Here is a 15,054-nt window from a genome sequence, read left to right as displayed (position 1 = left end):
TCATCAAGGAACTAAATGCCTTGGTTCAGCAAACTCTACTTCTAAAGAAATAGGATCCTGGTAAATTCTTAATACCCTGTAACATAGGCACCATGACCTTTGAGAAGGCTCTATGTGACCTGGGGTCAGGCATAAACTTAATGCCACTCTCTGTAATGGAGAAACTAGGAATCTTTGAGGTACAGGATGCCAAATTATCATTAGAGATGACAGACAAATCCATGAAACAGGCTTATGGACTAGTAGAGGACGTGTTAGTAAAGGTTGAAGGTCTTTACATCCCTGCTGATTTCATAATCCTAGACACTGGGAAGGATGAGGATGAATCCATCATCCTTGGAAGACCCTTCCTAGCCACAGCAAAAGCTGTGATTGATGTGGACAGAGGAGAGTTGGTCCTTCAACTAAATGAGGACAACCTTGTATTTAAAACTCAAAGATCTCCTTCTGTAACCATGGAGAGGAAGCTTGAAAAGCTTCTCTCACTGCAGAGTCAACCAAAGCCCCCCACAGTCAAACTCTAAGTTTGGTGTTGGGAGGCCACAACCAAACTCTAAGTTTGGTGTTGGGAGCTTCCAACAATGCTCTGAACATCTGTGAGGCTCCATGAGAGCTCACTGTCAAGCTATGACTTTTAAAAAATGCTTGTTGGGAGGCAACCCAATGTTATTTAATTATATCTATTTATTTTCTATTTTTATTTCATGTTTTTTTAGGTTGATGATCATGTGGAGTCACAAAAACTACTGAAAAATCAAAAACAGAATGAAAAATAGCATTAAAAACAGCTCACCCTGGAGGAAGAGCTTACTGGCATTTAAACGCCAGTAAGAAGCACCAAACTGGCGTTTAATGCCAGAAAGAAGCATCAAGCTGGCGTTAAACGCCAGAAACAAACACCAGACTGGCGTTTAACGCCAGAACAGAGCATGGAATTAGTGTTAAACGCCAGAAACAAGCAGCAAGCTGGCGTTTAATGCCAGACATACATTCTAAGGGCGTTTTGCATGCCTAATTAGAGCAGGGATGCTAAGTCCTTGACCCCACAGGATCTGTGGACCCCATAGGATCCCCACCTACCCCACCTCTTTTTCTCTCCTCTTCACACCTTTTCATAACTCTCTTCCCCAAATACCCTTGACCAATCACCTCTATATCTCTTCCCCATAAACCCCACCTACCTCCAAAATTCAAATTCTTTTCCCTTCCAAACCCAACCCTAATGGCCGAAACCTAACCTCCCCCCCACCCCTATATAAACCCCTCTACACTACTCCATTTTCACACATTACAACCTACACTTCTCCCCCTTGGCCGAATACACTCTCTCCCTCCATCACCTCTATTTTCTTCGTCTTCTACTACTTTCTTTCTTCTTTTGCTCGAGGACGAGCAAACCTTTTATGTTTGGTGTGGTAAAAGCATTGCTTTTTGTTTTTTCATAACCATCAATGGCACCTAAGGCCAGAGAAACCTCAAGAAAGAGGAAAGGGAAAGCAATTGCTTCCACCTTTGAGTCATGGGAGATGGAGAGATTCATCTCAAAGGTCCATCAAGACCACTTCTATGAAGTTGTGGCCAAGAAAAAGGTGATCCCTGAGGTCCCTTTTAAGCTCAAAAAGAGCGAATATCCGGAGATTCGACAAGAGATTAGAAGAAGAGAATGGGAAGTTCCCTCTAATCCTATTCAACAAGTCGGGATCTTAATGGTTCAAGAGTTCTATGCAAATGCATGGATCACTAGAAACCATGATCAAAGTGTGAACCCAAACCCAAAGAATTGGCTTACAATGGTTCGGGGGAAATACTTAGATTTCAGTCCAGAAAATGTAAGGTTGGCGTTCAACTAGCCAATGATGCAAGAAAACGCACGCCCCTACACTAGAAGGGTCAACTTTGATCAAAGGTTGGACCAAGTCCTCATGGACATATGTGTGGAAGGAGCTCAATGGAAAGTTGACTCAAGAGGCAAGCCGGTTCAATTGAGAAGACCAGACCTTAAGCCTGTAGCTAGAGGATGGTTGGAGTTCATTCAACGCTCAGTTATTCCTACTAGCAACCGGTCTGAAGTTACTGTAGACCGGGCCATCATGATTCATAGTATCATGATTGGGGAGGAAGTGGAAGTTCATGAGATTATACCTCAAGAACTCTACAAGGTGGCTGACAAGTCCTCCACTTTGGCAAGGTTAGCCTTTCCTCACCTCATTTGCCACCTCTGCAATTTGGCTGGAATTGACATAGAGGGAGATATCCTCATTGATGAGGATAAGCCCATCACTAAAAAAAGGATGGAGCAAACAAGAGATCATGGACCTCAACAAGAGCATGAGGAAATTCCTCACCATGAAATCCCTGAGATGCCTTAGGGGATGCACTTTCCTCCACAAAACTATTGGGAGCAAATCAACACCTCCCTAGGAGAATTAAGTTCCAACATGGGACAACTAAGGATGGAACACCAAGAGCACTCCGTCATTCTCCATGAGATTAGAGAAGATCAAAGAGCTATGAGGGAGGAGCAACAAAGGCAAGGAAGAGATATAGAGGAGCTCAAGAGCACCATTGGTTCTTCAAGAAGAGGAAGACGCCACCCTCACTAAGGTGGACCCGTTCCTTAATCTCCTTGTTCTTATTTTTCTGTTTTTCGTTTACTATGCTTTATGTTTATTTATGTTGGTGTCTTTATTACATGATCATTAGTGTTTAAGTGTCTATGTCTTAAAGCTATGAATGTCCTAAGAATCCATCACCTCTCTTAAATGATAACTGTTCTAAAAACAAAAGAACAAGAAGTACATGGTTTCGAATTCATCCTTGAAATTGGTTTAATTATTTTGATGTGGTGACAATACTTTTTGTTTTCTGAATGAATGCTTGAACAGTGCATATGTCTTTTGAATTTGTTGTTTATGAATGTTAAAATTGTTGGCTCTTGAAAGAATGATGAAGAAGGAGAAATGTTATTTGATAATCTGAAAAATCATAAAAATGATTCTTGAAGCAAGAAAAAGCAATGAAGAACAAAGCTTGCAGAAAAAGCCAATAGCCCTTAAAACCAAAAGGCAAGGGTAATAAAAAGGATCCAAGGCTTTGAGCATTAATGGATAGGAGGGCCTAAAGGAATAAAATCCTAGCCTAAGCGGCTAAACCAAGCTGTCCCTAACCATGTGCTTGTGGCGTGAAGGTGTCAAGTGTAAACTTGAGACTGGGCGGTTAAAGTTGAGGTCCAAAGCAAAAAGAAGAGTGTGCTTAAAAACCCTGGACACCTCTAATTGGGGACTCTAAAAGTGCTTAGGGCCATGGCCAAGACTCATAAAGTAGCTGTGTTCAAGAATCAACATACTGAACTAGGAGAATTAATAACACTATCTAAATTCTAAGTTCCTATAGATGCCAATCATTCTGAACTTCAATGGATTAAGTGAGATGCCAAAACTGTTCAGAGCCAAAAAGCTACTAGTCCCGCTCATTTAATTGGAGCTAAATTTCATTGATGTTTTTGGAATTTATAGTATATTCTCTTCTTTTTATCCTATTTGATTTTCAGTTGCTTGGGGACAAGCAACAATTTAAGTTTGGTGTTGTGATGAGCGGATAATTTATACGCTTTTTGGCATTGTTTTTACATAGTTTTTAGTATGATTTAGCTAGTTTTTAGTATATTTTTATTAGTTTTTAAATAAAAATCATATTTCTGGACTTTACTATGAGTTTGTGTGTTTCTTTTGTGATTTTAGGTATTTTCTGGCCGAAATTGAGGAACTTGAGCAAAAATCTTATTCAGAGGCTGAGAAGGACTGTAGATGCTGTTGGATTCTAACCTCTCTGCACTCAAAGTGAATTTTCTGGAGCTACAAAAGTCTAAATGGCACGCTCTCAATTGCGTTGGAAAGTAGACATTCAGGGCTTTCCATCAATATATAATAGTTCATACTTTGTCCGAGTTTAGATGACGCAAACTGGCATTCAACTCCAGTTCTCTGCCCAAAGCAGAGTTAAACGCCAGAAATAAGTTACAAACTGGCGTTCAACTCCAAGGAAGACCTCTACACATGAAAGCTCAATGCTCAGCCCAAGCACACACCAAGTGGACCCGGAAGTGGATTTCTGCATCATTTACTTATTTTTTGTAACCCTAGTCACTAGTCTAGTATAAAAACTACTATTAGTGATTTATTTTATGATCTTTGATCAGTTTTATGCTATCTTAGACCTTTATGGAGGCTGGCCATTCGGCCATGCCTGGACCTTCATCACTTATGTATTTTCCACGGTAGAGTTTCTACACACCATAGATTAAGGTGTGGAGCTCTGCTATTCCTCATGAATTAATGCAAAGTACTATTGTTTTTCTATTCAACTCAAGCCTATTTCTTCTCTAAGATATTCATTCGCACACAAGAACAAGATGAATGTGATGATTATGTGACGTTCATCATCATTCTCACTTATGAACGTGTGCCTGACAAACACTTCCGTTCTACATGAAAACAAGCTTGAATATATATCTCTTAGCCTCCTGATTCACGATCAGAGTCTTCGTGGTATAGGCTAGAATTATTGGCGGCCATTCTTGAGATTCGAAAAGTCTAAACCTTGTCTGTGGTATTCCGAGTAGGATCGGGGAAGGGATGGCTGTGACGAGCTTCAAACTCGCGAGTGCTGGGCATAGTGACAGACGCAAAAGGATTACTGAATCCTATTCCAGCAGGTTCGAGAACCGACAGATGATTAGCCGTGCGGTGACAGCGCATTTTGGACCATTTTCACTGAGAGGACGGGATATAGCCATTGACAACGGTGATGCCCAACATACAGCTTGCCATGGAAAGGAGTATGAAGGATTGAATGAAGGCAATAGGAAAGCAGAGATTCAGAAGGAACAAAGCATCTCTATACGCTTGTCTGAAATTCTCACCAATGAATTACATAAGTATCTCAATCTTATTTTATGTTTTATTTATATTTTAATTATCAAATCTCCATAACCAATTGAATCTGCCTGACTGAGATTTACAAGGTGACCATAGCTTGCTTCAAGCAGAAAATCTCCATGGGATCGACCCTTACCCACGTAAGGTTTATTACTTGGACGACCTAGTGCACTTGCTGGTTAGTTGTGCGAAGTTGTGACAAAGAATTAAGATTATGAACGTACGTATTAAGTTTTTAGCGCCGTTACCAAGGAATGAACGATCACGATTTCGTGCACCAGAGCAGCTGTGGCAAATTATATATCGTCGCGAAGCCCCGGACGTTAGCTTTCCAACACAACTAAAACCACGTCATTTGGACCTCTGTAGCTCAAGTTATGGTCGTTTTAGTACCAAAAGCTCAGCCTAGACAGCTTAGCAATTTCTTCAACTTCTTGTATTCCTTCCACTTTTGCATGCTTCCTTTCCATCTTCTGAGTCATTCCTGCCCTGTAATCTCTGAAAACACTTAACACACATATCACGGCATCGAATGGTAATAAGAGAGGATTAAACATAGCAAAATTAAGACCAAAGAAGCATGTTTTCAATTATAGCACAAAATCAGGAAGGAGAACGTAAACCCATGCATTTTGTATGAACAAGTATATGAAAGATTGATAAAATCCACTCAATTAAGCACAAGATAAACCATAAAATAGTGGTTTATCAACCTTCCCATACTTAAACATTAGCATGTCCTCATGCTAAACTCAAGAGAAGCTATAAAAGAGTGAAGAGGAATGGTAGAGAGTATGAAATGCAACCTATCTATATGAATGCAACTAAATGTGAAATGCTTCTACCTACTTGGTCAAGGTAAATAAATCTTCCAAGAACAGACATGAACTAGATTTCACTAATTCAAATCATAAAATAAATTACAAGTAAACTTGAAAAAAGAAAGTAGCTCATGAAATCCGGGAACAAAGAATCGAGCATCGAACCCTCACTGGAAGTGTATGCACTCTAATCGCTCAGGTGTTTAAGGTTCGATTCTCTCAATTCTCTACTAATCTTGCTTTCTAAGACTTGATTTTCTTCTACCAATCAACACAAATTTGATGCACAAATACACATATCAAGAGGTCTTTTAAGGGTTGTAATGGGGTTAGGGTCAAGGTAGGATTGTATTTGGTTAAGTGGACTAAAATCTGAATCCTTAATTAACCTAAACTTTTCCCACCTAACTTAAAACAATCCATGTAATCACAATACAAAACCTAACTGTCCACTAACCATGTTTTCTACATATTGGTGCATCCTGATTTGAGTACAGTACATATGCATTGCTATCATCATTTACTTTGGAACATTTTGTCTCCTTTTTATTATTTGCTCTTTTTTTTTCTTTCTTTTTCTGTTTTTCTTCTTTTTTTTATTTTATTTTTTTCTAATTTTCTCAATACATATGATTAAATTATTGAATGCATGAACATGTCCTAAATATTTCTTTCACATTTTCATAAGGATATACAACACCCAATTCTTAAACCAAATGTTTCCAAACCCACTTTTCCCCACACTTAATTCGTGAGCACTCTCACTAGTCTAAGCTAACCAAGGATTCAAATTAAGGACATTATTGTTTTCCACTTAGAGTTAGTGATGAGCTAAAGTAAAGAACAAAGAGGTAAAATAGGCTCAAAATTAGTTTGCAAGGGATAATGAAAGGATAAGGCCATATGGGTATGTAAGCTCAGTGAAACAAAGGCCTCAATCATATAAGTGCATGCATACATCAAACAATAGAAATATAGAATTAAGCAAGACAAAGATTACAATTTTAGAGAGAATAACACACACAAAAATAAAATATATTGGTTGATAAAATGCAACCAATCAAATAGGCTCAAAATCTCACTGGTTTTGTGTGTTCGAGCTCTAAACCATGTTCCAGTATAATATTTCTTCAAACAAGTTCAATAAAAATTTTGATTCAAATTAGTGAAATGCTATAAAAGAAGTTTCTTGAAAAAGAAATTATTACTTCAACCAAGCAGTGGTAAAATTATGCACAAAATCAAATAAACATGCAATCAAACTGACAAATTAAACATTAGTGTTGAGAAAGGAAGTAACTAACCCACGGAGATCAGTATCGACCGGTTGATAAACTATTATTTTATGATTTATATTGAGTTTAATTGAGTGGTTTTATCAAGTCTTTCACCCACTTATTCATATGTGATGAGCGGATAATTTATACGCTTTTTGGCATTGTTTTTAGTATGTTTTTAGTAGGATCTAGTTACTTTTAGGGATGTTTTCATTAGTTTTTATGTTAAATTCACATTTCTGGACTTTACTATGAGTTTGTGTGTTTTTCTGTGATTTCAGGTATTTTCTGACTGAAATTGAGGGACTTGAGCAAAAATCAGATTTAGAGGTTGAAGAAGGACTGCTGATGTTGTTGGATTCTGACCTCCCTACACTCAAAGTGGATTTTCTGGAGCTACAGAACTCGAAATGGCGCGCTTCCAATTGCATTGGAAAGTAGACATCCAGGGCTTTCCAGAAATGTATAATAGTCCATACTTTGGCCAAGTTTAGATGATGCAAACAGGCGTTCAACGCCAGCTCTCTGCCCAAATCTGGCGTCCAGCGCCAGAAAAGGAGCCAAAACCAGAGTTGAACGCCCAAACTGGCACAAAAGCTGGCGTTCAACTCCACAAAAGGACCTCTACACGTGCAACACTCAAGATCAGCCCAAGCACACACCAAGTGGGCCCCGGAAGTGGATTTATGCATCAATTACTTACTTCTGTAAACCCTAGTAGATAGTTTATTATAAATAGGACCTTTTACTATTGTATTAGGCGTATTTTTGACCATCTTTGGACGCCTGGTTCTTAGATCAGAGGGGCTGGCCATTCGGCCATGCCTGGACCTTTCACTTATGTATTTTTAACGGTAGAGTTTCTACACTCCATAGATTAAGGTGTGGATCTCTGCTGTTCCTCAAAGATTAATGCAAAGTACTACTGTTTTCTATTCAATTCATCTTATTTCGCTTCTAAGATATTCATTCGCTCTTCAACCTGAATATGATGAACGTGACAATCATCATCATTCCCTATGAACGCGTGCTTGACAACCACTTCTGTTCTACATTAGAATTGAATGAGTATCTCTTAGATCTCTTAATCAGAATCTTCGTGGTGTAAGCTAGAATGATGGCGGCATTCAAGAGAATCTGGAAGGTCTAAACCTTGTCTGTGGTATTCCGAGTAGGATTCAATGAATAAAAGACTGTGACGATCTCCAAACTCGCGATTGCGGGGCGTTAGTGACAGACGCAAAAGGATAGTAAATCCTATTCCAGCATGATCGAGAACCGACAGATGAATAGCCGTGCCATGACAGGGTGCGTTGACCATTTTCACTGAGAGGATAAGATGAAGCCATTGACAAGGGTGATGCCTCCAGACGATTAGCCGTGCCGTGACAGGGCATTTGGATCATTTTCCTGAGAGAAGACCGAAAGTAGCCATTGACAATGGTGATGTATCACATAAAGCCAGCCATGGAAAGGAGTAAGACTGACTAGATGAAGATAGCAGGAAAGCAGAGGTTCAGAGGAACGAAAGCATCTCCATTCGCTTATCTGAAATTCTCACCAATGAATTACATAAGTATTTCTATCCCTATTTTATTATATTATTTTCGAAAACTCCATAACCATTTGATATCCACCTGACTGAGATTTACAAGGTGACCATAGCTTGCTTCATACCGACAATATCCGTGGGATTCGACCCTTACTCACGTAAGGTATTACTTGGACGACCCAGTGCACTTGCTGGTTAGTTATGCGAAGTTGTGAAGATATGTTTAGACCATGGTCCTGTGCATCCGTTTTTGGTGCCATTGCCAGGGAATCAATTTCGAACAACAATTCACAACCTGAGTAGCAATTTCGCATACCAAGTTTTTGGCGCCGTTGCCGGGGATTGTTCGAGTTTGGACAACTGACGGTTCATCCTGTTGCTCAGATTAGGTAATTTTCTTTTTGTTTTGTTTTCAAAAATCTTTCAAAAATCTTTCAAAAATTTTTCTTTTGTTTTCGAAAAGAAAATTAAATAAATATAATAATAAAAATAATGTTTTCAAAAATAAATTATTCTATGGCTTCAAAATTTTTAAGAATGAATTCTAGTGTTTCATGAAGCATGTTGAAGCCTATCTGGCTGTAAAGCCATACCCAAACTGCTTTGGGATTGACCTTCAACTAATCACCTCAGTGGAGTCATGCCCAATCCTTCTGGATAGGGTATGTCAGGCATGTCATGTCTGGATTACATACTAAAGCTTGGCTGGCTATTAAGCCATGCCTGACGCTTTGATTGGAGCTTTAGAGCATAAGATTCCTGGAATTCATATTAAAAATTTTGGAATCCTTATTTTTGTTTTTCACAATAATTTTCAAAAAAAAATTAAAAGAAAATACAAAAAAATTAGAAAATCAAAAAAATCAAAAATATTTTGTGTTTCTTGTTTGAGTCTTGAGTCATGTTATAAGTTTGGTGTCAATTGCATGTGCATCTTGCATTTTTCGAAAATTTTCATGCATTCATAGTGTTCTTCATGATCTTCAAGTTGTTCTTGGTAAGTCTTCTTGTTTGATCCTTGCATTTGCATGTTTTGTGTCTTTTCTTGTTTCTCATATGCATCCTTGAATTCTTAGTGTCTAAGTATTAAAGAATTCTAAGTTTGGTGTCTTGCATGTTTTCTTTGCATTAAAAATTTTTTCAAAAATATGTTCTTGGTGTTCATCATGATCTTCATAGTGTTCTTGGTGTTCATCTTGACATTCATAGCATTCTTGCATGCATCACATGTTTTGATCTAAAATTCTCGTACATTGCATCATTTTTCTTGTTTTTCTCTCTCATCATTAAAAATTCAAAAATAAAAAATATATTTATATATCTTCCCTTTTTTTTCTCTCAAAAATTTCGAAAATTAGATTTGACTTTTTCAAAAATTTTTAAAATCTAGTTGTTTTCATGAGTCAAATCAAATTTTCAATTTAAAAATCTTATCTTTTTCAAAATAATTTTCAAAAATCAAATCTTTTTCATTTTTCTTAGTTATTTTCGAAAATTCCAAAAATATTTTTCAAAAATCTTTTTCTTATTTTTATATCAAATTTTTGAAAATAACAATAACAATTAATGTTTTGATTCAAAAATTTCAAGTTTGTTACTTACTTGTTAAGAAAGATTCAAACTTTGAGTTCTAGAATCATATCTTGTGATTTCTTGTGAATCAAGTCATTAATTGTGATTTAAAAAAAAAAATCAAATCTTTTTCAAAAACTAATTTCAATCATATCATTTCAAAAATATCTTCTTATCTTATCTTTTTCAAAAATTTGATTTCAAAATATCTTTTCTAACTTCCTAACTTCTTATCTTTTCAAAATTTGTTTCAACTAACTAACTAACATTTTGTTTGTTTCTTATCCTTTTCAAAACTTCCTAACTAACTCTCTCCCTGTAATTTTCGAAAATATCTTCCCCTTTTTCAAAATTTCTTTTTAATTTACTAATTATTTTAATTTTTAAATCTTAATTTTCGAAAACTACTAACATTTTTTCAAAAACTATTTTCAAAAATCACTAACTCTTTTTCAAAAATTATTTTCGAAAATTCCTTCTCTCTCATCTCCTTCTATTTGTTTATTCATCTACTAACATCTCTCCCTCACTCAAAAAAAAAAAAGAGGATATCTATTATTATTATTTTTCTGTGCCCTCTTCTTTGTCATATGAGCAGGAGCAAGGACAAGAATATTCTTGTTGAAGCAGATCCAGAACCTGAAAGGACTCTGAAGAGGAAACTAAGAGAAGCTAAATTACAACAAACCAGCAAGCACCTGTCAGAAATTATCAAATAGGAAAAGAAGATGGCAGCTGAAAATAATAATAATGCAAGGAGAATGCTTGGTGACTTTACTGCACCTAATTCCAATTTACATGGAAGAAGCATCTCCATTCCTACCATTGGAGCAAACAATTTTGAGCTGAAACCTCAGCTAGTTTCTCTGATGCAGCAGAACTACAAGTTTCATGGACTTCCATCTGAAGATCCTTTTCAGTAGAAGCTCAAGAACTTATTGACATGGTTGCTAATAACCAGTTCATGTACACTTCTGAGAGGAATCCTGTGAGTAATGGGACGCCTATGAAGAAGGGAGTTCTTGAAATTGATACTCTGAATGCCATATTGGCTCAGAACAAAATATTGACTCAGCAAGTCAATATGATTTCTCAGAGTCTGAACGGAATGCAAGCTACATCCAACAGCACTCAAGAGGCATCTTCTGAAGAAGAAGCTTATGATCCTGAAAACCCTGCAATAGAAGAGGTGAATTACTTAGGTGAACCTTATGGGAACACCTATAATCCATCATGGAGAAATCATCCAAATCTCTCATGGAAGGATCAAAAGCCTCAACAAGGCTTTAATAATGGTGGAAGAAACAGGTTTAACAATAGTAAACCTTTTCCATCATCCACTCAGCAACAGACAGAGAAATCTGAACAAAATAACTCTAATTTGGCAAACTTAGTCTCTGATCTGTCCAAGGCCACTGTAAGTTTCATGAATGAAACAAGGTCTTCCATTAGAAATTTGGAAGCACAAGTGGGCCAGCTGAGTAAAAGGATCACTGAAATCCCTCCTAGTACTCTCCCAAGCAATACAGAAGAGAATCCAAAAGGAGAATGCAAGGCCATTGACATAAGCACAATGGCTGAACCCAAAGAGGGAGAGGAGGACGTGAATCCCAGTGAGGAAGACCTCCTGGGACGTCCAGTGGTCAACAAGGAGCTTCCCTCTGAGGAACCAAAGGACTCTGAGGCTCATCTAGAGACCATAGAGATTCCATTGAAACTCCTTATGCCATTCATGAGCTCTGATGAGTATTCCTCTTCTGAAGAGAATGAGGATGTTACTAAAGAGCAAACTGCCAAGTTCCTTGGTGCAATCATGAAGCTGAATGCCAAATTATTTGGTATTGAGACTTGGGAAGATGAACCTCCCTTGTTCATCAATGAACTAAGTGATCTGGATCAACTGACATTGCCTCAGAAGAGACAGGATCCTGGAAAGCTCATAATACCTTGTACTATAGGCACCATGATCTTTAAGGCTCTGTGTGACCTTGGTTCAGGGGTAAACCTCATGCCCCTCTCTGTAATAGAGAAACTGGGAATCTATGGGGTGCAAGCTGCTAAATTCTCATTAGAGATGGCAGAAAATTCAAGAAAACAGGCTTATGGACAAGTAGAGGACGTGTTAGTAAAGGTTGAAGGCCTTTACATCCCTGCTGATTTCATAGTCCTGGATACTGGAAAGGAAGAGGATGAATCCATCATCCTAGGAAGACCTTTCCTAGCCACAGCAAGAGCTGTGATTGATGTGGATAGAGGAGAATTGATCCTTCAATTGAATAAGGACAACCTTGTGTTTACATCTCAAGGATCTCTCTCTGCATCCATGGAGAGGAAGCAGAATAAGCTTCTCTCAAAGCAGAGTCAAACAAAGCCCCCACAGTCAAACTCTAAGTTTGGTGTTGGGAGGCCACAACCAAACTCTAAGTTTGGTGTTGAACTCCCATATCCAAACTCTAAGTTTGGTGTTGGAGAGTCTCAACAATGCTCTGAACATCTGTGAGGCTCCATGAGAGCCCACTGTCAAGCTATTGACATTAAAGAAGCATTTGTTGAGAGGCAACCCAATTTTTATTTATCTGACAATATTTTTCTTAGTTATATGTCTTTATAGGTTCATGATCATGTGGAGTCACAAAATAAATATAAAAATTAAAAATGGAATCAAAAACAGCAGAAGAAAAATCACACCCTGGAGGAAGCACCTGCCTGGCGTTCAACGCCAGAACAGAGCATGGTTCTGGCGCTGAACGCCCAAAATGGGCAACATCCTGGCGCTGAACGCCCAGAACAAGCATGGTTCTGGCGTTCAACGCCAGAAATGGCAACAAATGGGAGTTGAACGCCCAAAATAGGCACCAACCTGGCGCTGAACGCCCAGAGTTGTGTGCAAGGGCATTTTACATGCCTAATTTGGTGCAAGGTTGTAAATCCTTGAACACCTCAGGATCTGTGGACCCCACAGGATCATCTCAGGATCTGTGGACCCCACAGGATCCCCACCTACCTCCATTCACTTCTTCTCACCCCTCTTTCACACAATCCCATAAAAACTCTTCCCCAAAACCCTTCACCAATCACCTCAATCCCTCTTCCCCATCACCTCTTCACCACTCACATCCATCCACTCTTCCCCATAAATCTACCTCATAAACTCCACCTACCTTCAAAATTCAAAACCAATTTCCCACCCATATGGCCGAACCTTCACCCCCTCTCCCTTCCCTATACAAAGCCCTCCCTTCTTCATCAAATTCACACATCACACCCCTCTACACCCTTCTTGGCTGAAACACTTCCTACTCTCCCTCTCCTCCATTTCTTCTTCTTCTTCATCTATTCTTTCTTTTATTGCTCAAGGGCGAGCAAAATTCTAAGTTTGGTGTGGTAAAAGCATAAGCTTTTTGTTTTTCCATTACCATTAATGGCACCTAAGACCGGAGAATCCTCTAGAAAGGGGAAAGGAAAGACAAAAGCTTCCACCTCTGAGTCATGGGAGATGGAAAGGTTCATCTCCAAAGCCCATCAAGACCACTTCTATGATGTTGTGGCCAAGAAGAAGGTGATCCCTGAGGTCCCTTTCAATGTGGCATGTAGGTGTCAAGTGAAAACTTGAGACTGAGCGGTTAAAGTCAAGGTCCAAAGCAAAAAAAGAGTGTGCTTAAGAACCCTGGACACCTCTAATTGGAGACTTTAGCAAAGCTGAGTCACAATCTGAAAAGGTTCAGCCAATTATGTGTCTGTGGCATTTATGTATCCGGTGGTAATACTGGAAAATAAAGTGCTTAGGGCCACGGCCAAGACTCATAAAATAGCTGTGTTCAAGAATCATTATACTGAACTAGGAGAGTCAATAACACTATCTGAACTCTGAGTTCCTATAGATGCCAATCATTCTAAACTTCAATGGATAAAGTGAGATGCCAAAACTATTCAAGAGGCAAAAAGCTATAAGTCCCGCTCATATGATTGAAGCTATGTTTCATTGATAGTTTGAAATTTATAGTATATTCTCTTCTTTTTATCCTATTTGATTTTCAGTTTCTTGGGGACAAGCAACAATTTAAGTTTGGTATTGTGATGAGCGGATAATTTATACGCTTTTTGGCATTGTTTTTAGTATGTTTTTAGTAGGATCTAGTTACTTTTAGGGATGTTTTCATTAGTTTTTAAGTTAAATTCACATTTCTGGACTTTACTATGAGTCTGTGTGTTTTTCTATGATTTCAGGTATTTTCTGACTGAAATTGAGGGACTTGAGCAAAAATCAGATTTAGAGGTTGAAGAAGGACTGCTGATGTTGTTGGATTCTGACCTCCCTGCACTCAAAGTGGATTTTCTGGAGCTACAGAACTCGAAATGGCGCGCTTCCAATTGCGTTGGAAAGTAGACATCCAGGGATTTCCAGCAATGTATAATAGTCCATACTTTGGCCAAGTTTAGATGACGCAAACTGTCGTTCAACGCCAGCTCTCTGCCCAAATCTGGCGTCCAGCGCCAGAAAAGGAGCCAAAACCAGAGTTGAACGCCCAAACTGGCACAAAAGCTGGCGTTCAACTCCACAAAAAGACCTCTACACGTGCAACACTCAAGCTCAGCCCAAGCACACACCAAGTGGGCCCCGGAAGTGGATTTATGCATCAATTACTTACTTCTGTAAACCGTAGTAGCTAGTTTATTATAAATAGGACCTTTTACTATTGTATTAGGCGTCTTTTTGACCATCTTTGGACGCCTGGTTCTTAGATCAGAGGGGCTGGCCATTCGGCCATGCCTGGACCTTTCACTTATGTATTTTTAACGGTAGAGTTTCTACACTCCATAGATTAAGGTGTGGAGCTCTGCTGTTCCTCAAAGATTAATGCAAAGTACTACTATTTTCTATTCAATTCATCTTA

The sequence above is a fragment of the Arachis ipaensis genome, chromosome B08, assembly GCF_000816755.2.
Source record: "Arachis ipaensis cultivar K30076 chromosome B08, Araip1.1, whole genome shotgun sequence".
Lineage (NCBI taxonomy): Eukaryota > Viridiplantae > Streptophyta > Magnoliopsida > Fabales > Fabaceae > Arachis > Arachis ipaensis.
The sequence above is the reverse complement of the archived record's forward strand: the minus strand, read 5'-3'. Positions refer to the sequence as shown.